The sequence below is a fragment of the Neovison vison genome, chromosome 5 (assembly GCF_020171115.1).
Source record: "Neovison vison isolate M4711 chromosome 5, ASM_NN_V1, whole genome shotgun sequence".
Taxonomy (NCBI): domain Eukaryota; kingdom Metazoa; phylum Chordata; class Mammalia; order Carnivora; family Mustelidae; genus Neogale; species Neogale vison.
Genome location: NC_058095.1, coordinates 131751177 through 131777521, shown reverse-complemented (window position 1 = coordinate 131777521; position 26345 = coordinate 131751177). Strand labels below are relative to the sequence as shown.

At 35.7% G+C, this 26345-nt stretch overlaps 1 protein-coding gene across 1 annotated transcript in view; it reads left to right on the top strand.

Annotated features, from left to right (window-relative positions):
• The window catches only part of DACH1 (dachshund family transcription factor 1), a 424345-nt gene that overhangs the window by 199393 nt on the left and 198607 nt on the right, over positions 1-26345 (top strand). The gene's annotated exons all lie outside the window — the stretch shown is intronic.

Here is a 26345-nt window from a genome sequence, read left to right as displayed (position 1 = left end):
GTAACATAACAATTGGCATCCAAGGGCAGTTTAGTGTAGATGCTGACTCCAAGAATTATAGAAATACTTTTCCCTATATTTTTTCAAACATGGAACTCTTTCATAATTGGCAAAATTGTTGAAGCTGTATTTCACTAATTTAATTCTCAAGTTATTATTGTAACATTTTGGAAAGTATAATTCCACTATGTCATGTGATGTGCATTTCCTTTTTGTTGTTACTACTGAGTCCTTGCTCACCTGCCTGCTAAACATGTACCAGAATGTATCCTGTCTTACTATTTTTCAAAATGTGGCAAACCAGTTGTTTATAAATACACTGTAACCGTCTCGGAATAAGCAAATATGATGAATTCACAATTCCATCATTAGAATCATTCCAAGTTTCATATCAATCTTTAGAACCTAGTTTCTGATTCTTTCTTTTTCCTCTTTGCATTGTATCCATAATAATTGTGAACACAGAAATTTTTATAATTTCACATTAAGATCTCAGTGAACAAAGAATAGAAATCATTTCAGTGATTTATGGCTACTAAGCATTTCAACCCTACATTTACATTTACTCTACATCCACTCTACATTTACATTTACATTTCAACTCTACATTCTGCAAAAGAGGGGAAAAGTTGTTTCTGAAATTCACAAAAAGTTTAGTCATCATAGGAAAATGAAACTATAGAATTTTTTATTTTACACTAAACCTGAAAAATCTGAATGAAAGATTTGAATATTAGGACCTTGACTTGACTCACCTCTGCTTAATTTTGACAGTTGTCTTAAAGTGAATTTAGTGTTTAATGAAATTTTCTGGACTGATAACTCAAGACCTGAAGGGAACAATTCTAGTAGTGAGAAAGTAATTTTCTGGCCTAATTACACCTTCGACCTCACTACAAAGTCTGTCAACAAAAATGCCAGGTTTGATCATGATTTTTTTTGACGTGTATTCACCAATCTACTTCACACAGGAGACTTTTAACAATAGCATTTGGTATTTGCAACCTACCTAAGATTTTACATCTGAGAATCAAAACCTCAATGTACTGTTGCCAATAAGCAATTCACTTAAATCCCTTTTAGATTTGAAAAATTATGTGAGTATTAATGAACCTTCCATATTGCTCTCTTTGGAAATCTGCATGGCTATATTATTTGAGATGACCATGCAAATCATGTCAAGTATTAACAAGTGAATGATGAGTTGGTTTAAAAAAATGAACAACTAAAGTCTCCAGATTCTCTATTTCCTATCTATAAGAAATTTAAAAACCCAGTAGAATTTGAGTATCTGATAGTTCAGAATCTATAAAACTGGGCTCTAAGGGCGCCTGGGTGGTTCAGTGGGTTAAAAGCCTCTGCCTTCGGCTCAGGTCATGATCCCAGGTCCTGGGATCGAGTTCCGCATCGGGCTCTCTGCTCAGCAGGGAGCCTGCTTCCTCCTCTCTCTCTTTGCCTGCCTCTCTGCCTACTTGTAATCTCTGTCTGTCAAATAAAATAAATAAAATCTTAAAAAAAAACAAACAAACTGGGTTCTGAATTAAGGGCATAGGGGTCCTCGATTAACCTAACCACTAAATATATGTATGACATTGGCAATTCCTTTAAATTTCTGAGCCAACATTTTCCTATATTTCAATGACATAGTAGTTTGTGTTAATTATTTAGTTTTTAACCCTTGAATCCTTTTTCCAATAACCCTCAGATTGGAGACGTTTAACCTTTGCGTTAATCTGTCCATGTTCTCTGTATGAAACCAAATCTGACTCCCTAACCTGCATTGTTAGCTTCTTGACCTAGTTTTTGCTTTCTCCTCTTCCTTTCCCCCTTATCTTTCTTTTCTTTTTAAAGACTTTATTTATTTATTTATTTATTTAAGAGAGAGCACAAATGGGGAGAGAGGGTAAGGGGCAGAGGGAAAGGGACAAGCAGACTTCCTGCTGAGCAGGGAGCCCAGTGAGGGGCTCCATCCCAGGAACCCCAAGCTCAAGACCTGAGTCAAAGTCAGACACTCAACTGACTGAGTCACCCAAGTGCCCCTCCCTTTTCGTTCTTAAGTTTTATTTAAAACAGGTAAAGGTCAAGGTTATTAATCAAACCTTGTGTTTAGCAGAGCCTAAAATCTGATTAGAGAAACAAAGTAGCGAAAGATAACTGATTAATGTTCATCAATTATTGTTTCTGCTGTTTCTGATTTTAGATCTTCCATCTACTTTTCTCAGTTGCAGAGTTTACACACACACACATACACACTCACAGAGATCGCTAATTCCTAAATAAATAAGGGATACATTGTCATAGTATTTTACACTCACAGCTAATCTAAAGTAAATTTCTGTTATATTTGTTATCATAAAACATAACTGTATCAGAAGTCATTTGTGTAATGTATACTTAGAATTGGTCATTATATATTCAACACGTATTTATCATGAATTTTAGGAGTTACAAAGATGAATGATATTGCCACTCAATAAACTGTAATTGAAGGTACAAAGTGCTAATTGCCAAAAAACTACACAAAAGTCCTATAGGTTTTCCAAAAAGGAAGAGAAAGTCATAGGTTAAGGGGATGATCATTGTCATCATTGTGGGAAGTGGCTTTGATTTGACTCAAAAATTCATTTGTATAACAAAAGTGTGTGAAAAATAAATTCAATAGCATTTTTTTTTGTGAAAAAGTAGAGATGGGGTTTACATTGTTCATAGTGATATGACTGAAGATTCAAGTCAATCATTGGCTGATTTATGAGTATGTAACTTTCAGATCATTATAGTATTAGTAATTGTTATCATCTACTGGGATTTCCTATTTTTTAGTTATCAAGTCCTTTTACATATATTAGTTTATTTAGTCCCTATAATACATCTTTGGGTAGTTATTATGGTTTCCATTTTACAGATGAGTAAGTTTTGGCACTGATTTTTCTTGCTCTAGACTGTTAACCAGACCTCTAAGCCTGTCTCCTACATCAGTTATGCAACAGACTTGCATGCTTATCAGCAACACTGTGTCCATTTAGGCTATTATATTTGAGCATGATTTAAAAAATAACAACAACATCATATTCACCGATCCATTCCACCTGGATATTTCAGCAATTACATTTGATAATTTTAACCTAAGTATGTTTTTTGCATTTGCAAATAAAACCATAATGTACTGTTACCAATATGGTGATTCACTTCAGTTCATTTTAAATTTGACAGATTATGAGGGTGCTAATGAGTTCTAAATATTACACTGTTTTGACAGCAGCTTCACTTGCCTAGACCATTTCAACAGTATTGTGTCCATTTATGGTTATTATGTCTTAAGGAGTCATGATAGAAAACAACTGGTCCAAATTGTGTAATCAGAAGTGGAAGTTATTAAGATTGGTTGGAGGAAATTAGGATATTTAGAGAAGAAATGAGGCTCAGGGGAAGCATGGTCACTCTTTGGATATTTAACAAGGAAACAGATTAATTCTCTATTGTTTTCGGAGATAGGACTGGACAAATGACTGTCATTCGTGAAAGAGAAAGGCTTATGGGGGAAAAAAAGTAAGTTCCAAACATTAGGTCATTGGAAAACCGTGTGGACTACCTGACTTCAATATCTTTAAATGCCTTAATTTAATGCCTTGACTACTCTTTCCCAGGTATGTTGTAGAGGGATTTTTGTTTACATTTAAGTATTATTATTATTATTATCAGTACTAAGATTCAGTATACTGACAAAAAAAAAAAAACTTAATTTCAAGGAGTCATTTTGCCTAAAACTTTTCATTTGATATTTTATTTTGGAAATACAGTCTAGCAAGTTGCACAAGTTTATATTCCTTTTCAATATTATGTACAAACACTAGAGTTGTTGAATTAGTTGTTTGAAATCTGAAATACACAGATTTGATTAAGTCATAGTTAGACATATTAATTTGAGTAATTTTATACATGATTGTCTACTTGAGTAGTATTTCATTAATCATTCTATTGTGCAAAAATAGCTGTAACATTTCAATGCACATTTTAAGTAATGTTCATTCTTCTTTCCTGATACTTAAACTTATTCTTTGACAGATCCAGGTGACAAAAGAATGAAAACAGTCTATTTCACCTAATACATTAAATTTTAAAGGTCTTAGGAAGTCAATTTTGCTATGTGCTAAGACATTTTCCAGTGATTAAGTTCACAGTTTCTCAAGATACAACAACGTAGCAAAAGTATGTCATACTTTATAATAAACAATTAGTAAAAACTTTTGAAGAGATGTTTAAATTTATGTTTTCCACTGTTTATATCCTACACTCTATAGTGATCTTATGTCCTTTTTCATTATTATCATCACTATTATCCACAATTCTCTCCAAACCATTTTATATCCATCACTTAGGTATTGGATGTTTGCACTTGAATTTCCTGTTGTTGTTACAAACTTGTCAATGGTTACAATTAAATCCAATATTATTTCTTCCATACCAAACTCATATGCTTTCCCTGTTTTTCTTAAGGCTAATTTCTGTTTTTAAATAATCACACCAGCTAAAGACCTAAGGAAGTTACTATCACTGCTAAGGCCATCCAATGTAACAAAAAGCGGCTGACACAGAAAATAGAAAATTACTTTAAAGATTCATTTGGGGTTCTTATTTTTTTTTAAGCATTCCTATATTCTATATGAACCCCCAACTGCTTTTAGTGGTATCTAACAAAACGCCAGTGCACAGTGGAGGAAATCAGACCTCAGGTTTGTTGTTCAGGGTCAGAAGATCTAGGAAATGGCGGAGTGAAAACTGGAAACCATAATTTAGCGCCTCAGCTCTTTCCATGGTGTTCACTGAAAGGGCCACTACTTTCTCTGCCCCAATATTAGCTTACCTTATTTTTAGTAGAAATACAATAGTTCATGATTTATAACTGTAGATTAAATTATTAGTAAAAATATTTCTAATGTTTAAACCTCATACGAATACACATATAATGTGTCAGATCTTAAGTATTAACATGCTATATGGTCAGAACCCTTGTATATAATTATAACCCTTCTAACATTAAGCAGGTGACTGGACTAAATATAAGTCAGGCATAAAATGCCCTGCATGTAGCAACATAGTGAATCAAGCAAATTATCAAACGGCAGAGCTCATTTTGTGCTCTGGGCAATTTCGGCTGCCAGTACTTATACATCAAAACTTCACTCAATGTACGATTGATTTTATTTTATTTTGTTTATTTTTAATTCCCTACAGCAAGCTATGTTAGTTTTGTAGAATGCTGTCTGCATCATTAGGTTCCTAAGAAATTATAGTTGTTTCAGTCATGGTTGACCAAAATATTATTCCCTTCTTATAGACCACGGATATTAGTTCTTGGATGGATAACACTGAGCTGAAATTGTGGGAGGCCGGCGCCTCAAATACACAACACACTCAGAGAAGGCATAGATGTTATTAGAAATACGAGCATCGGAAAAATAATGCTGTAAAATCAGACAGCCAGTGTCCATTAAAGATATTTTCCAGTTCAAGGAAAGAGGTTCAGATGAAAGTATGAGAGTCCAGTCTTAAGGCAGGAATGAATTCCTGTGTAAGATGATACATGTCTTCCTTTCACAGTTGCTTTTTATGTTGCTTTAAAACATGTCAAAATAATCCCCAACAGAGGAGCCTAAAAGGAATGTCAGCTCTGTGGTTATGTAAATCGAATTGAGTGCTTTACAGCAGGTTTAAGATTTTTATAACTCAGAAGTTGTTAACAGCCAGCTGGTTTGTATCTGTTTTTTATGGTTATTCTTGTCATATGCAGCCTCCACAATTTTTAATTATATTTTATGGTATGTGTTTTCCTCCTCTTGAATCCCTTAGCCACTCTTTGCTTCACAAGGTATTTTCCACTGGGAAGGGAACAAGCACAGCAATGGGACTCCATCTTTGGAAATCCAGTTGTATAATTACTTACCACTAACAGCTCTACGGTGTGAAATTCAAGTAACTTTCCATTGCAAATATATAACCTTTCATTAGAGCATTGAAATTGCTTTAATGTAACAATATCTGCTTGAAAGTTTGTGTGCTGCCCCTCCTTAGTAAGTAAAAAATACGATTATGCCCCATCTTTGAATTTCAAGTTTTTAAAAAGTGATATGTACACCTACTCTTCTTTCTTCCTCTCTCTCTTTCCCGCCCTCCCTTCCTTCCTTCCTTCCTTCCTTTCTTTCTCTCACTCTTGGGCTCTCTCTCTCTTTTTCTCTCCCCTTCCTGTCTCTCTCCTTCCGCCTCCTTTTTTTCCCCCTCTCTCTCACCCTTTGGGTATTCATCATGTAAAATAATTTCTGACTCAGGTATGTTCTAAATACCTGCTTTGTTTCCTAATTTTGATTACACAGAAATACAGTAACTTCCATTATTTTAGAGTTCTAAGAAGCTCATACTCTGGTTAAAAGCATTGCTTATATCCCCAAAGATATTAATGAACTTTCCTAAAATTTTTGACATCCTAATTGAAAAACTGGGCAAATTATTAGGTTTGTCTCTTAAGAAAAATAAAGTGTTTTGAATTTGAAAAAAATATTTAAAAAATTAAAAATGTGAGCATTTATAAGGAAATATTTGTGAGCTTGTTTTACAGAGACATTTTAGAGACTCCCAAATCTTTGAAATGATTCATATTTTTTTTTGGTTTAAGTCCTTCAGAAAGTGAAAATATGCCAGCCAAATTTATTCTTCATTGCGGAATTTCCAGTTTTTAGAATAGTAGTGTAAGTTTTAGACATTTTAATGATCCAATTAAAATATATTGCTGCTACTATTTCATGCATGAAAAGAATATTCAGGACAAGTGAAGGAGATTAACATAAATAACTATTATTTGATAGACATTTTATAAATATGCACTGAATTTTGATTATTCAACTTCCAAATCAGTTCGATGCTGTCATAAGAAATATATGATGCATAATATGCAATGGAAAAATATATATATTCTACTCTCACATCCTAAGAACTGGTTCATATGAGGTAATTTTATTATTTGGTAGAATAAATCAATATGATTATCAAACAATGTTTTCAAATACAATACCTTTCAGGGACTTCTATCACAGATATGCCATTTTTAAGACCCCAGAATTAGTATTTGGAAATATTTATTTTGAGCCATTGAACCCATTCATTTTAGTGATAGAGTTTTTAATCGAAGTTAGTCTTTTTCCCCCTTAGGACTGGGTATCTAAATACATTTTTATTGACTTTGTCTAGAGTTATTTGTTCGTAAGTGGGCTTTTGAAACTAAATTAAACCCATGAGGTAGACCTGTATGTTAATTATTTTGAGATTTTGTGCATAATAACATTTTGTACTATATATGTGAGTGTCTGTGTGTGCCAGAAAGCCAAATGAGCATCTCAGGAAGGTGTGAAAAAGGATAAGGAGACACATTTTTTTGAAGGCCAGCCATATATGAAGCACTGGACTAGGAGTCATGCTATATCCTGCCTCCCATTCCATTCTCAGGAGACCTCTCCACTGCCTGCACTGAGCCCCATTTTAACATAAGGCATCCGAGTGTCAAGTTAGTAACTTGCTCCAGGATCCAGAGCTAAGAAGTAGTAAAAGCAGCATTTGATCTTCTATGTAGGACTTGGAAGCTCATCTTCTTTCCCATAAATATGCTGACTGTTCAGAAGTGTTTGGGGATAGAAAGATGTTTTGATTTTTTAAGGGAAAGCTAATTTGTCAGCATTAAAAAGATAGAGTGACAGTTTATGTAAGGGAACTAACATTTATAATTTAAAAACAATATTTGGGAAGGACAAATAGAAGAGAAAAAAAATTCTGGAAAGAAAAACAAGGTTTGTTAGAGAAGAATCAACAGAATGTGTTCAAATGATTGGTAAGATAAACCAGATGGAGATAATTTAGACTGGACCTAGACTGGAGGCTTAAAAAGGCAGTTGGGTTAGCTGTTTTCCCATGGGTAGTAAGTAAGGCGCTATCTACTCACAAATTGAAGTTTTGGCCAGATCTCTATTTAGTGGGCAGGGGAAAAAAGTCATGGACTGATGATTAAATTAAGGAAAATAAAGGTTGTGACAGTGGCCCGATCTGTCACCAAGAGTGTGGGTGGAACAGAAGTATAAGGAGGGCATACAGTGAGAAAGAATACAGAATATAAAGAAGGAAATGAACAAGGAACAACATGGCTAATGAAGTCACACTCAGGACAAGACTACAGTAGTCTGCCAGTGAGGTTGAAGATAACACGAAACTGACCTAATCAAATGAGAAGCCGAGAGGCAAACGCAGTATGCTTCTAAATGAAGACTCGTATCCTAAATCCCAAATAGCTTAATTTAAAAAAGTTTAATGATAAACTTTGGAGAATGTCATGGAAGTATCAGGCTCTTTCAATTATTGACCAATTATTAACATTGCTTTTAACTTTGCTTCCTTATTTATGTGCTTCGTAAAAATTGTGACTCTTCCAGATTTTTTCCTTTATTACCTTTATCTTCTTTGACTGACTAATTAAGACCAGGGTGACAGTTAATAAAGTTTTCTTGGGATTGTGAATGAAATTCCTGTCTCAACAAACTAAGGCAAAAAGAAGAAGGGGAAAAAATGAAATCGTATTCTTATTCAAGGCTGCTGCTCTTCAGAGGATGAAAAAATTTAAATGTCATTTCTAACTTTTTTTTTTTAGATCAAGAATGTTTAGATTAGATCTACCTGTTATACCTTAGTGAAGATTTTAGCAAATTCGATCTTCCTTTTTATATTCAAGGGATCACAATCTCATTGGCAGACAAATTTTACTCATGAAGTAGTTAACAGTAATAATAATAAGACAGCATAGCATCCCGATCTGTGTGCTGCGTGCGTACGGTGGGTAGTGAGGGCTAATATGTTCAGAGTCTGTAATTGTCAGAGCTGTCAAGGGAGACTCTAAGGGAAATGAAATGTTGTTTTCAGTTGTCTCAACTGAGCAATCTGGAAAATTTCTAGTTTTGCATCTTTAACTTTTAAGTAGACGAAGCTATGATAGAGACCACATTTCACACCAAAAAATCAATGTTAAATACAGCTCCACCAAAAATCAGATGTATACATGGCAGTGTAGGAGGTATTTCTTACCAGCAGACAAGCCTCCAACTTTTCCTGTCTTCCTTCATTTTTTTACCCATCTACCTATTAAACACATTTTTATTATTCTATACTATGTCAGAATGACTTTTATAATTTTCTTAATTTTCCTGTCTTTATATATTTGGAATCACTCTGTGCTGTAATGGCCAGCATTTTGGCATTTCAGACTTAGAGGTTGAAGTGAATTCATCAATTCAACGTTTCTGAACACTTAAGGTCCCAAACATTTCTATGTACATTCACATTTCTATGTTGTACTCAGGAGTCCGTCTTCTGGTTTACTTGAAGTGGAGTAGTTACGAGAGTGAACTTTGGAGTTGGACAAATCTAGCATAAATTCTGACTGCCCGTTTATTAGTTGTATAATCTTGGGCTGTTCCTTGTTCCTTTTCCACTTCATTCTCCTCTTCTTGAAGAGCGTGTGTGTACGTACATTTATGTAAACGCATACACACACTACACATCCTATAGATGGAGTACAGTTGTTAATAAAGGGCTTACTATAGCTTCAGGCACACAGTACTTTCTAAACGGTGGCTCTTTTCATGTTTTCTGACAGCTTAATGTCATTTGTCAGTTTTTACATTTTATTTGTAATCCTGGGAAAGTAGCATTTTGAAAGATGATAGTAGATACTTCAGACACGAGTTTACTTTTTAAGACAGTAATCTCTCAGTATGTGTGAAGAGATAAATAGAAGATATATAGGGAGAGGGATGGTCAACCTAAGGCTTTGATTTTGCAGCCTTCGTGTTCCAATATTTCAAGCAGATCAGGGAAGAAAGCACTAGAAGGAGAAGCTTCAGGAAGGCAAAGCCATCCTTGCGAGCAAGGTAACTGCAGGTGTCAGGTGTAGCCATTACCGTAGGTAAGAGCCTGTGGGACTCGGATGGCGCTGGGCCCGCCTTTGCTCTGCCACTGCAAAGCAAACTAGCCTTCTGAGATAAGAGGAAATGACAGATCAGGGAGCAGTGCTGGCACTGAACTCATAGACAATCCTGGCTCACCCAGGCTTAGGTTGCCTTTGTGGTCCTTTTGTTAGGGTTTACTTTTAGTGCTCGGTAAACGCCCTGTGTTGACTTTAGAACCAGCTGATGCCAGGGCAAATGTTTTTTACTTGGGAGTAAATGCAGAGGAGTATGTTCTTCCTGAGCATGTATTTTAGAGGCTGGTTTTATTGTGTTGCTGTTTTCTCCAGAGGGTGTGGCTAATGGAGGTGAATTTTGTCGTCAGATGATGGGCCTTTGGCCGACCATAAGAAACGGTCATTTTGTGGGTTAAAATTGGTCAGCATATAGTTTCAACTAAATACAGGATTTTGTTAAGAATCAGGACTTAGGATATGTAGCAAGATTGAGTCTCATTCATTTTGGGTTTTGAGAATTTTGGGGTACATTTTTGGTCTTTTAAATTATCTTTATCAGTTATATTTTGTACTGACCGTATCAGTCTACTTCTAACATTTTCTAGATCTTTTCTCTTGTAGTATTTTCATTTACTTATTCATTCATTCAAAAAGCTGAATGCTTGGGGCACCTGGGTAGCCCAGTCAGTTAAGTGTTTGCCTTTGGGTCAGATAATGACCCCAGGGTCCTGTGATCAAGCACTGAGTCCGGCTTCCTGCTTAGTGGGGAGCTTGCTTCTCCTTCTTCCTCTGCCTGCTGCTCTCCTGATTGCCCTCTCTTGCTCCCTCTCTGACAAATAAATAAAAAAATCTTAAAAAAAAAAAAAAAAACCCAAACAAACAAAAACTGAAAGCTTACTCTGTGGAGGGCACGAGGGAGCAAAAGAAAATGTAATGAGTCATGGCCTCTGCTTCAAGGAACTCAGTATAGTTGGATGAACTGGCAAAGAAATAATTACAATATAATTCAGTAATAGCTAATGGTTGAGGTTTCTGCAAAACTGAGAGTGATATAGAGAAAGACATAATCAACTCTGTCTCACTGAATCAATAAAACTTTTCCTAGGAGGTAGTAATTGATGTTGGCATTTCTGCAAGGAAGAAAAAGGAAGGGGTTTTTTTGGCAAAAAAAAAGGGGGGGATCAGATACTAAAAAATGAAGGATAGTTCTTTGTGGCTTTCCATAGAATATAAAGTGAGGTCAGAGTAGTGACCTGTAGTGAGGTCTCTAGAAAAGCAGATGAAGGATAGATTATGAAAGCATTAACATTGCTGTGAATAAGGTATTTGGATCTGTGTTATAGACAATGGGCAGTGTCAAAATGTTAAAACAGAGATATAGAGTGGCTTGATTTTGTGTTCTAGAAAGAGAAAATAGTCTTCAAAGAGAAAGAGAGCAACTATTTATCAATGGTGACAAAGAGTTGAAATTTGTACTAGCATTCAGCTTTGCTGACCATCTAGATAAAGACATAATAACCTTACTTTTCCATTTGTGAGGCCTGATGCCTTCTGGTTCTAAAGTCCCATCAGTGATATCACATATAATTCTTAAAATCGTGTATTTGTTAGGTGCCTGTTATCATATGAAACATAAATTTCAATACAATGTAGCATGACAAATGCTAATTAAGTAATTTCTCAGAACTTCAGGGGTAGAGTCACTCAGGGTTGATTCATTTACTGAAAGTCTAGTATATACCAGAGATAGTGCTAAGAGCTAGTAATAAAATATTGACTAAGACCAGGTGTCTACATTATGAATATTTATTATAGATACAACCTTTGTGAACACGTGATATCTGTGCATGTGTAAGACATTAGTAAAAACACAGCTTTCATAACTCTAAAATTATATTTCAAATATTTTATCATATATTCCAAATCATAAGATGCAAAGATATCTCAAACCAAAAAAAAACAAAAACCCACATCATTATATAAGTTTCCAGGTTTTCATTTGCTTTTTTTTTTCTTTGAGAGAGAGAGAGAGAGAGAAGGAGAATGTGTGGGCAGGGAGAATCTTAAGCAGGCCCCATGCCCCATGCAGATCTCCAGGGCTTGATCTCACGACGCTGTGATCATGACTGGAGCCCAAATGAACAGTCAACACTTAACCGACTAAGCCATTCAGGCACTCCTCATTTGCATTTTTAAATGCAATTTATATTTTTATTACTGCTTTGCATCAAAGAAATGGAATCATATTAGTCTAATTTATACACTTGTTTAAATATCATTAATTTCAGGGCACCCGGGTGGCCCAGTCCTCTGAACTTCTGACTGGATTTTGGCTCGGGTCATGGTCTCAGGGGGGTAAGATAGAGAGCCCCATTGCAGGCTCCGAGCTGTGCGTGGAACTTGTTTCAGATTCTCTCTCCTCTCTCTGTGCTCCTCCCCCCATGCATGCACTCACTCTCTCTCTGAAAAAAGCAAATTAATTAAAATAAAATAAAAATATCCATGATTCCAAATAATTCCAAGAGCCATAACCAAGCAGTATCCTCACAAGGAACACCTTTCCTGTCGCAGAAGCTGACGCCTTCACCTGGACTTCTCATATGTTCTCTCCCTTCAGTAACTCTCCCCTCTCCTTTTCGCTTCTTCAGTCTCCATTCACAGTTAACACCTTCCCTCTTCCCACCAATACACTCAAACCTTCACTCCTTAAGGAAATCTATACCTCAGGGAAGCTGTCCAGTTCTCTTCATCAAGCTTCTTGAAAGAATAATGCGCATTTGCTGCCTCCCTTCCCCATTTGTTCCTCAACCCTCCCAGCCCAGCTTTTGTGCCATCTCTCTTAAGGCACTGTTCTCTTTAAAGCTGCCTCTGACGCTACCTTTCATTCCCTTGTCTCCACCTACCCCTTACAAAGGTGGCTAGGCCCAGGAGATTTTAGAGATTTTTGCAGTGGCCTCTCATTTTTTTCCCTTTGAGAACTTATTGACCCTCAGCAATTCCTGAAAACATGTGTGGCTAAAATCTAAACTTAAGCATTTGCTCCTCACCTCAAATGCAGCATGCTTAAAATGTGAGCTCCCGGACTTGCCTTTTCCCCTGTTGTTGCTGTTTCTAATATTGGAGTTAGTTTATTGTGCGTTCTTCCAATCTGGGCAGTAATGATCATTCCTAAGTTGTTTTTCATAGCTGTGGTCTACTTATAGATCAGACATTCTTTCTGAAATAGTCTGACACTTATTCCCTCCTTTACATTCCTCTCTTCTCTTCCTCCCTAGCTCTGGCTCTCTACCTTGTGTTTGGACCAGTACAGTCTGTCCCTATTATGATGACTTCCCTATCCTTCAGTTTACTCTCATTTTATCCTGAAGATGCAAAAAAATCAGCGTACATAGGAAATATTTATGGATCCAATAAGAAAATCTGTTATTTGGGAATACCTACTCAGTGCCAGATATGTGTATGTATAAGGTTCCTATTGCTGCTGTAACAAATCACCACACATTCTGTGGCCTAAGACAACACAAATTTACTATCTTACATTCTAAAGGTCAGAAGTCTGAAATGAATCCAAATAAAATCAAGGTATTGGTAGGGCTATGTTCTTTCTGGAGGGTAAGGGGAGAATTGATGTTCTTGTCTTTTCCAGTGTCTAAGAGACCACCCATGTTTCTTGGATTGTCGGCCCCTTCCTTCATCATCCAAGCATACCACTCCAACCTCTGCTTCCATTATCATACGTCCTTTTGCCAACTTTGATCCTCTTGCCTCCCTCTTCTAAGAATTTTTGTTATCTTGGGCCTACTGGAGTAACCGAGGACAAATTTCCCATCTCAGGATTCTTAATCACATCTCTACAAAATTCCATCTGCCATATGAGATAACATATTTTTGTGTTCCAGGATTCAGGATATTTTGTTAGCAGGTAGGGGTACACATCATCCTGTCTCAAGGACAGGATATAATATAATTTATTCGCCAGAATAAATTAAAAAAAAAAAAAAGTACCACTAAAAAAAAAAAAGAGTTATTATTATGTCCTATGGTAGAACTGAAGCTCAGTGGAGTGAAGTCTTCCTGAATAAGTTACATATTCAGGATCTCAACTGAGGTCTACCACATTGTTTCTTCTGTGCAAGTGGCAATTTAATGGTGCCAAGAACTGTATTAGCACTTGGGGGATATAACTATAACAAACAATAAAGTCATGTAGGTACATGTGTAATTGGTAGGGCTGTGAGTAAAGGATATAGACATAGCAACATAAAATGCTCTGATGAGGTCCACACAGATTAGGAGGAAAGCCTGGTGTCTGGGGGATTATGGGTCAACAACTCTTCTAACCAAGATACTTCCCTCCTTGAATAACATCAGTTTCCCAGAGCATGAAACTCTACTACAAGGGTATTTAAGCACATTTATAAAGTAGCGCCAATATTCCTTTTCAGGTCTATGTCCTAGTTGTCTCCCCATCCAATGTTTCTTACCCTACAAACATTATATCATCCATATAAGCCCAATATGTTTTGTCCTGTTGCTCACTATTTGTTTTTTTATTCTTTTTTTTTTTTTTCTTTCTCCCTTGATATATTCTTTGTCCTCAGTTCTATCAGCCAAATCACTACCTGTATTTCAAGCATCATCTCAAATGCTACTGCCTACCTGAAGCTTTCCTGGATCCACTCCCCCAATTAATCTTTGTGATCTGAGATATAATAGCAGCACTGTGTACTTCTAATACAACTCACACATTCTCTCTTGTGTTATAGATGATTGTATATGTGTCTGTCTCCCCAGCTAAATGGTAAGCTTGTTCTTCCCTCTGTCCTTCTCTTTCTTCCTTCTCCCCATCTCTTCCTCTTTTCTTCCTTCTCTCTTTTCTTTCTGATCTTCATTTTCTTAGTTTCTTTCTTAATACATTTTCTTCAATATAAATTAAATACATCTCCTTCATGTTGATCACTGTTTTCATAGCTGACGATGTATCCATGAATAATCCAGACATAATTTCTACTCTACCGTCACTGAATTTATAGTTTGAAGAACAGGGGCTAGCTGTACCCATCTTTTTTTTTTTTTTTTAATCTTTTTAGTCCCTGGAACATAGACATACTTAATAAATTCTGATTTGAGACAAATATCTGTGAAGATTGAAATTTAACTAAAAACTTCCAGTCATAGCCTACTCATAGACTTTCAAAAGACCTGTGTCCTTTATTGAAATCAAGAAATATTTCTTTGAATTGCCTATGTTTTCTTTATAATTTTTCTTTCCCTACTGAAATTATATATTTTGTATTACATTGATTACCAAAACTGTATGTTGCTTCCAGGAAAAAATATTATACAGATTATATAACAGTCTGTTCAAATGACCTTGCAGGTTTTTAGCAGCAATGGAAAGCAGTGAGATACTTAAGTAATTGCCAGTGAATTTTACCTCATTTGTAGTGAATTACTTTTGTAAGTGAACATCACAGCTAGTTTTGTTTGTATGTATTTTACAAGTGGGTCTTAAAAATTGAATTAAAATAATTTATCATAAGAATTATTAACACCAAATAATTCTTACAAATTTATTATGATGAAGATGCACTGTAAATTTTAGTTTGTGATGTAAATAAATGTCTTGAAAGATCATATGTTGTCAACTTTAATCAGAATGCCTTGATAATAATTAGAATTCTGGAAGACAGAGTTTAGAGTCTCTTAAAATTATACAAGACTCTGCTTTCCTGTTTTAAAAGTTGATTAGGTCTCCCATTATCACTCAGAGATAAAGGTAGGGGTATTCCTTCTTTATAAGTATGTGTAAATTAGACTGATTTACCATGTGCTCTGAAAATTCAAATATTGTGTTATCTATTAGATGAATAAATGTATTATCTAATTTAAATTGCACTTAAAAGTTAAAAATTAAATATTTTAACTTCTATTCAGTAAATGATATCTATGGATATGTGTGATTGAAGCTTGATACTGAGAGCAAATAACATAAGGAAATAGGAAACAAATTACATGTTTCTGAGAACAAATATGCTTCTTTTAGATAATAGAGACCCCTGGAGTGAACTGTTGCTATAATACAGTAAAACTTGATAATTAGAACTTTCTTGTGTGACAAAACTTGCCATTGGCAGTGGAACCAATGCAGTGGTAGTTGTAACATTGCTGATGTGAAGTTGGTATGCATCGATTTGGTTTTTCTCATGGAATAATGGATCTTCTTTCATTTATCCTCCACTATTCATGGGTATTTCCATGTGAATAAAGAGTAAGTATCAAAAAAGAATGAACATATTTAAAGAGTCAAAAATATGGGTAAACAACCTGTGTCTGTGTAGTAGGGTAGCTTTTTATAAAGCCTATCAGTGGAGACAGAGAGATCCTAGCTTGGGTCTGACTTCTCACAATGTGAGTCTGGGTTAGAGAAGACGATTTCCAAGACACCTCCAACTCTTATATCTTACTATGATAATTTCATGACTATCTAGTTAAAATTGTAACTTTTGGGGGGTGTCTGGGTAGCTCAGCCAGCTGACTGACTGCCTCTTGGTTTCAGCTCTGGTCATAATCTCACAGTTTGGGATCTAGCCCCATGTTGGGCTCTGCACTTTGCAGAGTCTGCTTCAGATTCTCTCTCCCTTTTCCTCTCCCTCATGTGCTCTCTCTCAAATAAATAAATACATTTTAAAAACCTTTCAGATCATAACTTTGGATTTTTGGTAGGCAGTGTTACCCATGCTACTGGGTCTCTTTATTGATGTGATTTTATCATATTTTTCTATAATTAAATATCTCTGGAGTCAAGATGGATGTATAATGACAATGTGAATCCTTTTGTGTGTTGTTTGAAAAATGGTGATCCTTTTGATTGGAATTTGAATTAAAATTCCATTTCCATCATCTTAAAGTTGTTTTCTGTATGATCCCAAATCATGAATATTAGAGCCTCTATGTCAAAGGACAATAATGATAGTCTACATATATGGGGTGCTTATTTAGCACTATGCACAGTTGTAGCTTGTTATGCACAGTCCCTCATTTGATTTTCATAATCACCCTAACATGCAGGTACTTCTATCAGTCCCATCTCCAGGGTGGTTAGGTGAAATGTCCAAGGTCAGTAAGTTGTGGATTCCAATTCTGTAAAATGTTCAAATTTGATCTAGAGTTCATCCATGCAAAGTATTTACGAAACAACATTTTTCAGGAGGAATATATTTTTCTATCAAGTTTCATTATTGATCCTGGGAAATACAGTTGAAGGAAAAAATTTATGGGAGTGATGTCACGGCCCTGGCTCTGCCCTTCATTTTGAACAAGTAGTGACAGCTCTTTAGGTAGTGGGGATATTACTTAAAAAAACAAAACAACAACAACAAAAAAAAAACAATAAAAAAAAAGAAAGAAAGAAAAAAATAAAAAAAAAGAAAGACAAGGAAACCCCCACTACATGGAATGATAGCAAAACAAAGGAAGGAAGGAAACTGTCATTATGGAACATGCATGTATATTTCTCACACATCCTATGTCATATAATGTTCTCAGCAATTTGTGAGACATGAGCAATGTGATTCTCTTTATTATATTTGGGGACAAGAAAGCTGACAGAAAGGAGATCTTGCAAACAGAGACCATCTTACCTACATGCAGATCTTGGGCTGCAAAGATCCTTTGTCCTCCATCATATTTCTGCTATTGCTCTCCATTTTAAACTTTTATTAAAAATAACAGAAATATTTCTGTTTTACTGTCGATGAAGAGGAGAACAAACAGCACTGACATGGCAATGAACACGTGTTTTTCTTAAAGCCACAGTTGCCTCTCTTTTCCCTCAGTTCTCTTTCTCTCTCTCTCTCTCCTCTCCCTTGAGCTCTGTAGTTGCTATTTCAAGTTTTCCTCTATTGATTCACATCCTTAAGAAGGTAGAACACGAGGCAAGTATTTCTAGTACTCTATCAAAGCATTGAGTAACATCACCACCAGTTTTAGCCAGCTCCCTGTCACAGGTAATGTTTAAATGTTTGATACAGCTCAAAAGTGACCATTTCTTTGGTGTCACATTCCATAACATTTGTCTTGTATACATTTTATCGTCCGGCAATCAGATGAAGGACACCATCTTATTCCATATTCCATAGGTGTGCCATCTTATTATTTATTCTGTAGATATCTCCAGCTAGAGGTGGAAAAGGAAACTCAGAGCAATGGAGTGCTATTTCATGTTTCTGTTCCTGATAGCTCTAAATATAAAAATCAAGGTCACTATTATAATTTTATGGAACTTTTTTTTTTACAAGGCCTTCATTATGAGAAGTAAAAAGCACCTCGAGAAAAACGGTGATATTATCCTCTGCATCTAGGTGCTTAACTTTTGAGCAAGCATGGGAAAGATTTTTAAATGACGGAAGATTTAGAATAGCAATGTGATTGGGCTTCTATTTGAGACGGTTAGCTATTTTCTTCAATATTCTCCTGTAAGCTTTCATTACAGTCTTTGTTAGTTGCTAGCCAATAACCATTATCACTTCTTTCCTTTATAACAAAACACTAATTTATGGAAGAATTCCACATTTTTTTTCTCCAACCATGTACTTTAAGAGGACCCCGGCCCATGTTGCATTCCAGATGTGAGCCACGGTGAGCTCATTCTCTTTGTGCTCAGGCACGGTCAGGTGATGCAATTTATGGCTATTGAGGACATCCCCTGTGAAAAATTTCTTCAGGGGCTCAAAAGAAATATACGTAATAAACAGTTCTTCACTTTTTTGTTTGGGTTCCTAGAGTTGTTGTAGCCACCTTGCTCACATGGAGGTGTTTCCCAGTATATCAAGGATAGCAAAAAGGAAATATGGAAGGAATTTGGGTCCTACATGTTGTTGACCTACCGATTTCAAAACTCTAGTTGTGCTCCTGGAATTCTTTTTAGAAAGACTACTATATTTTTAAGATTATATACTTATTATTTAACTTGAGGATTTTTCTTACTCGGTCTCTACTTACCACCCAGCTTCACAGCTCATGCTTTACTATGTAATGATAAAATATGTCAAGATTTCACATTTGTGACAGTGTGCAGACTATTTCAGTTGTCATCTAAGTATCATTTTTATTAACATGTTTATAAAGTGACTTGATAGTGTCAGATGACAGACACTAAGTAAAAAAAAATCATTTTCATTACTTAATATTATAAGCACGGCATCCAAACATAAAATCATAATTCAGCTTGAAGCCTCAGGTATATTTAATGCTACCCTTGCATTTACTGTTTTCTAGTCATCTGATTTTGCTAAGCAATTTCTACAAGATGGCTGTAGATGGGTAAATCCTCATAGTGGTTTTTTTTTTTGCTTTTTTGAAACTGGTGAGAATACACAATGCAATGGAGATTTTATTGCAATTGTCTTTCAAGCGTTTAATCAAAGTCTATTTATTGCTGCACATACAGACCCAGAAATTCTTCTGCTCTCAGTAAAATGCCCATGTGTGACATTCTTATGATTATGGCAAATTGAGATAAATTAAATAAAGCAAAATAATATAAAGGATCTTTTTTCCACTAAATATAGTATATATCAATTCTTTTTTTTTTTTTTTTAAGATTTTTATTTATTTATTTATTTGACAGAGAGATCACAAGCAGGCAGAGAGGCAGGCAGAGAGGGGGGGGGGGAAGCAGGCTCCCTGCCGAGCAGAGAGCCTGATGTGGGGCTTGATCCCAGGACCCTGAGACCATGACCTGAGCTGAAGGCAGAGGCTTAACCCCCTGAGCCACCCAGGCGCCCCAATATAGTATATATAAATTCTTTTTACATATCTTTCAGTGCCTTTAAACACTGAAATTTTCCTCATGACTAAAATTGACAAAAATATATGGATCAACTTTCTTGGTAACAATGACTGGAAAACTTGTAGATATTCTTGTAGATTTTCACACCAAAATGGAGAAGGCTGGAGGAGTGAATCCCTTCTGAAATTCTTAGCTATTTTGTGACATGTCTGAGACTCTCTGTGATTATCAACACCATACTGTTGTCTTACTAGGAAGTTTCTCATGGCTGAAGAAAATGATTTGCTTTGACTGCCTCACTGTTTGAAAGAAAAGCGATTGTGGAAGTTTTATACCCGTTTTTGGTCCTGTCAAACTGGAAAGGGCACACTCCAGTCTCAAAGGCTTTTTTTGAAGGACTTACAAGCCAGAGCTCAATGTGGGAGTTTGTTTCCAGCCTTGAATTTCTCCAGTTCCAGAGAGACAGACTTCTATTAGGCCACCGGGCTAGCGCAGCAATGTTTAGATATTATTTCAATCAAAGAACTGTGTTCCATTACCCTAGGATCTATGTCAAGCTGTGGATTAGGTTAAAAAACCAACAAAAGCTCCTGGTGGTTGAAAGATTATAAGTATTTTGCTACATTACTACATTGCAGGCAGGAGCACGTTCTTTCAGCATTTTAGAGTTTCACAATGTTACAATTAATTAATTGTGTCTATCTAGCTAAAACACTAGTCAGAGTTACCATCTGCACTTTTAATAAATCCTTTGAATTCCCTTGATCTTTCTTTTTTCTTATCCTCCTCTCTGTGTACTGTAGTAGAACTTTTCTAAACCCGTAAAACTTTGATTAATGAATAAAGAATCAGATTCGAGATACCTGTTTTTGTTACTCCTCCATGCTTCTCGGCCATTTGGGTTTCTTGCTAAATGTACCTCAGCCTTTCTCACAAATCATAAACAAAAAACCCCTGAAATTATAAAGCATTACCACCCTTGCTAATTTGAAATCATTTATCCACAGTTGTATATAATTAGCCTTTCACCATACACATTCAAATATAGTGTTTCTTTTCTAGAAAGTAGTTGGTATTTCTTCATTTTTCCTCTGCTTTTCATTCTTCCGCTCCCCAGGGGTACGCATGTATGTAAATCAGGTAGAAAATAAAGTGGGGGAAAATCATGATTATCAATTGCACTTTTGACAACGATTTGTGCATTCATTCTCAGTATTCAATGTGTAGAACTTGACTTTTTTCCCCCTTGCTCAGGATTCCCATTAAATTGTCTCTAATCTCTGTATTTTTCACTTTCTCCTAAGTCTCTCACTACTCTTGGCAAATATAGAAAAGTAGTGGAGCTACTCCTAACAAACGTGCTTCATCCTTGACCCCAGGAGAACTCATTGCTTCCCAGCTGTGAAGAGTGTATTTCTTAGTAGGGAGCCTGGTCTTGCTTTCACCTGGTGCTGCTGGTGTAAGCAGCTATCATGTTCAGATTCAAAGGTGGCCAAGATAGCATCCCGAGCACATGTCTCTGGAACGAAGAAGTAGAGCCCACTTCTGTCCAAACGTTGCCAGGTGAGAAGAGGGTTCGGTGCCCTGCTGAGAGCATTGTGATTTGTTGCGGGGAATGTGGCAGGGGGCGTCCAGTTAGGAGCACAAAACGAGCCCACTTTCCTTTTCTGTTTGAGAATATTAAAGGAAGATGCACAACATGGCTTCTTTCTTTTCTCACAGCTTAAGTGAACTCTGCTAGGACAAGGATCGACCTTATTTATGCTGTGGTATGGAGATAAAGATACCAGAATTGAGGCCACGGTAACTTTTGCACTCACGGTATCTCCTAAAAAAAAAATATATATATATATATATATATATATATATATATATTAGTTTAGAACAACTCAGTTTATTTTATTTACTGGAAAATAATGGGAGGGAAGGTACGACCCACAGGCAGTTTTTGGTTATGAGTATCAGCTAAAATGACTAGTTTCTCCTAAAGATTTTAATTGCACGACAATAAAAGGGATTATTTTGCTACTAGTCTTTGTTTTTGAAAATAAGAGTTTTATTTTTCTAAAATGGATCAAATAGTACATAAATAATGTACTTATTTACAACGCATTTAATGGATATTAAAACTACAATGGACTTAGTGTGGTAATGGGGAGATTATAAGGCATCATGTTTTGCTAAATGAGAGACTAATTTAAGAGTTAGATTTGTGGAGAATTACAACATGTCTTCCTCCCTTTTGTAGTTTTACATTTAGCTGGAGAGATTATTCTCTAAGATTCAACACCTAAAGAATGCATTTTTTTCATATTGTTCAAAGCTGACCTCTGCTTTTAGAAAAGTTTATCTGCACTTTTTCATCTGTTTAGAAACATACATTTTTGGTTAAAAGATCGAAGACAATCTCTCTTTGTCTTTTTTTTTTTTTTTTTTCCCTGAGCTAGGGAGGTTGAGATAAAAAAGAATGACTGCTTTAAAAGTCACACATGGCTGTAATTTAAGATTTTTTTCCTCTCATTGTCCGTAACAGTTGAAAGAAACCTTCAATGAAAGTTTATTAACTAGGCCAATGCCTGAGGCAATAAAGGTTCATTTATTACCAGTTTCTTGGCTGTTTTTCTTCTTCTATTTTTCGGTTAAACTCATAGCGTAAGATAATACTTCACAAAATTAAACCTTTGACCTTCTGTAGAGTTAAGTCTCCTTTGATTAGATAAAGTAACAATTTATGGTCCAGCATGAGGTTGCACATGAAATGAATAATGCAATAGACTCCGCGTGGACTGAGAATCTATTGCTTTTGAAAATTTGAATGCTGTTTAAAGGGGGAAAAGTCTGCTTAAGTGTGTTGTCTTTATGCAGTGTGCACTTTAGCCATATTTCAAAAAGCTTTACTTCCAAGACAAAGTTATGTTTGAATTTTCTAATTCTCTTAAGAAAGACGTATGGTACAAATGCTGCAGAAAGCTTTGTAACTCTTTGTAGGACTGTCATATGAGTGACAATGCCACACATTCCAGGTATTAGGGAGATTGAATTATAAAATTAAATAATTACGTGAGAAAAATGACCATTGATTTTACAAATGGAGTTCTACAATGATGGATGACGGGACAATCAGAATATTGTAAGTCATGGTAACATTATGAGCCACTGTTAACATAGCTTAAATCAAAATGATATTTAGCAACTTTAAACAACAAGAAGCAATATAACTTTAATAAACCATAATAATAATGATAATAGGCCAGGTTCTTAATTTTGAAATTAACCCAGTAGGAATTCGGTTCCTGGTTATTATGATGTGGTAACCTTTGTGAATAACAATGTTTTTAATTTTGTTCCGCTCAAGTCCGGTTATAAATTTGGAATACCGTAACTCATTGTCAAAAGAGTGATTGGATATGCTTTTCCAGGTATTTCTCTCATTTGTCTTTGTGTTCTTCTCAAAATTGTTTGGGAAAACTGAGAAAAATCTTAGCTCCATCTGTGAAAATATTTCACTGGACTTGCCTAATTACTACAGAATAGAAACACATACTTTCAGACTCAGAATTGGTGTTTGTTTCTGTCTTCAGCTCAGTGAAGGTAGGGAAATGTGTACATAGCACAGGTCCGTGTTTCTCATAAAGCTGTTGTGATTAGCTGGTTGTTTAAATTACTAATTGACATGCAGGAGTTGAATGCTTGAGAGAAGTGTTTTAGTTTTAGTTTGGTTCTTTTTCAATTAGCTTAAATTATTTAAGGTGAATAAATCTACTGCAGTGATTTAGTTTCTTTTAATAGAATCTCATGGTACAACATAAATTAGGTCAAGAGAAGCCACTGGATCAGTCTAACTGCAGACTTTGCTCCTAAAATAAAGGAATGTAAGGAAAATTGAAGATTTGCTAAGATTTTTACTTTTGTTTTGAAATAAAGTGAAAGGTTCTATTGGAATACACAAAAGACTCACATTCCTTGCCGTGTTAGGAATTAAATGGTTCTTTCTGTAATAATGATTTTTCACAGCAGGAAAGCAGAAGTGAGTAATAACAACCATGGGTAGCTGTTCCTTGACATCCACCTGCTCCGTTCCTAGATGAGCTGGGTTGACTATACTAACGAAACCTCAAAAGGAGAATGGTTTTAAACATAGATAGCATTTATTTCTTGAGTGATAAAGTACAAGGTTGCTTCAAAATCAGACAACTAATTTGTCTGCTATACTAAAAATAAAAAATAAGCAACTTGACTCTGATTACAAAGGTGTGCCAAGGATAGGGCTTCATCTGTTCAACATGCCACTGTCCAGAGATGACAACCACTAGAGACTATGAACTATAACCTGCATTTCTTTTTTTTAAAGATTTTATGTATTTATTTGACAGAGAGAGAGAGAGAGACATAGCAAGTAGGCAGAGCAGAAGATAGAGAGTGGGGAAAGAGGCTCTCTACTGAGTCGAGAGCCCAATGTGGGGCTGGATCCGAGGAACCTAAGATCACGACCTGAGCTGAAGGCAGAGGCTTAACTCACTGAGCCACGCAGGTGCCCCTAACCTGTATTTCTTATGCATCTTCCCTATCACATGGCTGTATTATATACACTTCTACATTAATTAGGATTATTCTTTTTCTATAGTTCAACTTAAAAACTTCAACCAAAACCCTCTTTTTTCCAAGTACTACAATTGGTCTGTCACCGTTCACATTTTCCTTATAACCAAATGAGGAAAATATCTACCTTTTCGGCTGCTTGTGGAGATTCACTGAGATGTTGATAGAAATGTTAGAACCTAATGACAGAGGGGTGAAGAATATATTGTCTCAATTAGTCCCCCTGTTCCTGTTGTTTTTCAGTGAACATGGCTGTCTATTGTTCCCAACACAGACCTTGAACACTGTTCACAAAGTGTGTGTGTTTTATAAAATTACATTTCTTCCTTGTGCCTTTTCCTTGAAAAAAACGTGCACTCCTATATCAGAAAAAGGATGTGGCCACACCTTTTCCGGTTTACTTCTACCCCCCCAACGTCAGACTTCGTGTTAAAAATGGCCACCTCTGTGACACTTTTTTCTTATTTCCTCTCTCCTTCTCTCCAACAACCACATGCTATCTGAATTCTAGAAAAAAGGAGAAAAGCGAGAGACTTATTGAAGTATCAAAAGATTTAGGAGAGGATTTATATGGTGTTGAGAAACGTAGGTGAACATTTGGGGAGGTTATTCGTAAGTTAAAATGCCAATGGGGTGACTCCTTTGCAGGAAATTAAATTTATGGCACCATTTCTTCTTTTCACTTATTATACTATCACCAATATATTGACAAGTAGCCTCTTTAAAAAACATCCTTTCAGAATGTCACACACTGTCAGTTATTCTCAGGCTAGTACGAGGCACCTGCCTGGAGTCATTGCACTGAGTAATTTAGGGCGATGAGTCATGTGAGTAGTAAAAATATTTGGGCCTTAGACAAACGTGAGGACATCTAATGATCAGTGTATTGGAGATGGAATAATAATGAATAAATACAAGGGTGCTTTAAAGAGAATAAGAGTCAAAGTTTACTTATTTCAATTTGTTTCTTTCTAGAATTTGTTCTATATTCAAGATACAGGGGGAAAATAATGATTTGCTCTTCTCTTTTTTTGTTGTGCCGTAGTGAAAATATAGGACTCAAGCTAATATAAATACTGTATTTTACCTCTAGTCAGGTTAAAAGTTGCAGGCACAATTGAAGTTGAAAGACCAGTGTTTCAGTTGCAGATATGTCCAAATTCTATGAATTACAGATGAACATTTAGGTGAACTTTCTCAGTGAAGTCAGCTGATACTTGTGACATCATGGGAGTGTCTATAACCTTGCCTCCCTATACAATCTATAAGCTGCTTGAGCAAAGGAGATTCATTTTCTTTCAATGATTCAGTAGTTTACTGTATTCTGTACTTTTCTTTTTACATTTATTGACAGAGTCAGTGTGGTCAATGCTGAACTGGGAGTTAAGGGAATTGGGATTACTCTATCATTATTTAATGGTGTGACTTTATAGAAATGATTAACCTCACTGCCCCTAAGTTTCATCATCAGTAAAATAAAAGGGTCGCATTAGATAGTTTTCTCATCTCCATGCTTTAGAAGTCTAGACCCCAAGTGGCTGTTAACTATTTTTCTAAAGGCGGTAATGTTAACAGATGGAGTAAAAGTGAGAGTTATATATTCAAGACCTTTTTGTGCCAACTTCAGCTTTTCATAAATTACCTCTTTTCTTATTTTAAGCCATAGTAATTTAAAAATTTTAATTGTGTTCCAGCCTGATTCTGTGAGTTAGTTGTCAGAAGCTGAGTGTTTCAGAAACTTCCATGGAAATTTGTGATTTAACACATGGGCAAAAGACACCCCCATGGTGTTCCCTCCACCGACTTCACTACTGCTGTTACTTTCTTTCCTCTGAGAGACTGTGATTTTAAGCTGTTCAGAATAAGGCGGCTAAATTTGATGTCTATTTGATTGATTAGCATTATCAACATTATAATAAACTCTTTCCATATATTTCTCCAAATTAGTGGGGGGTTTTGTTA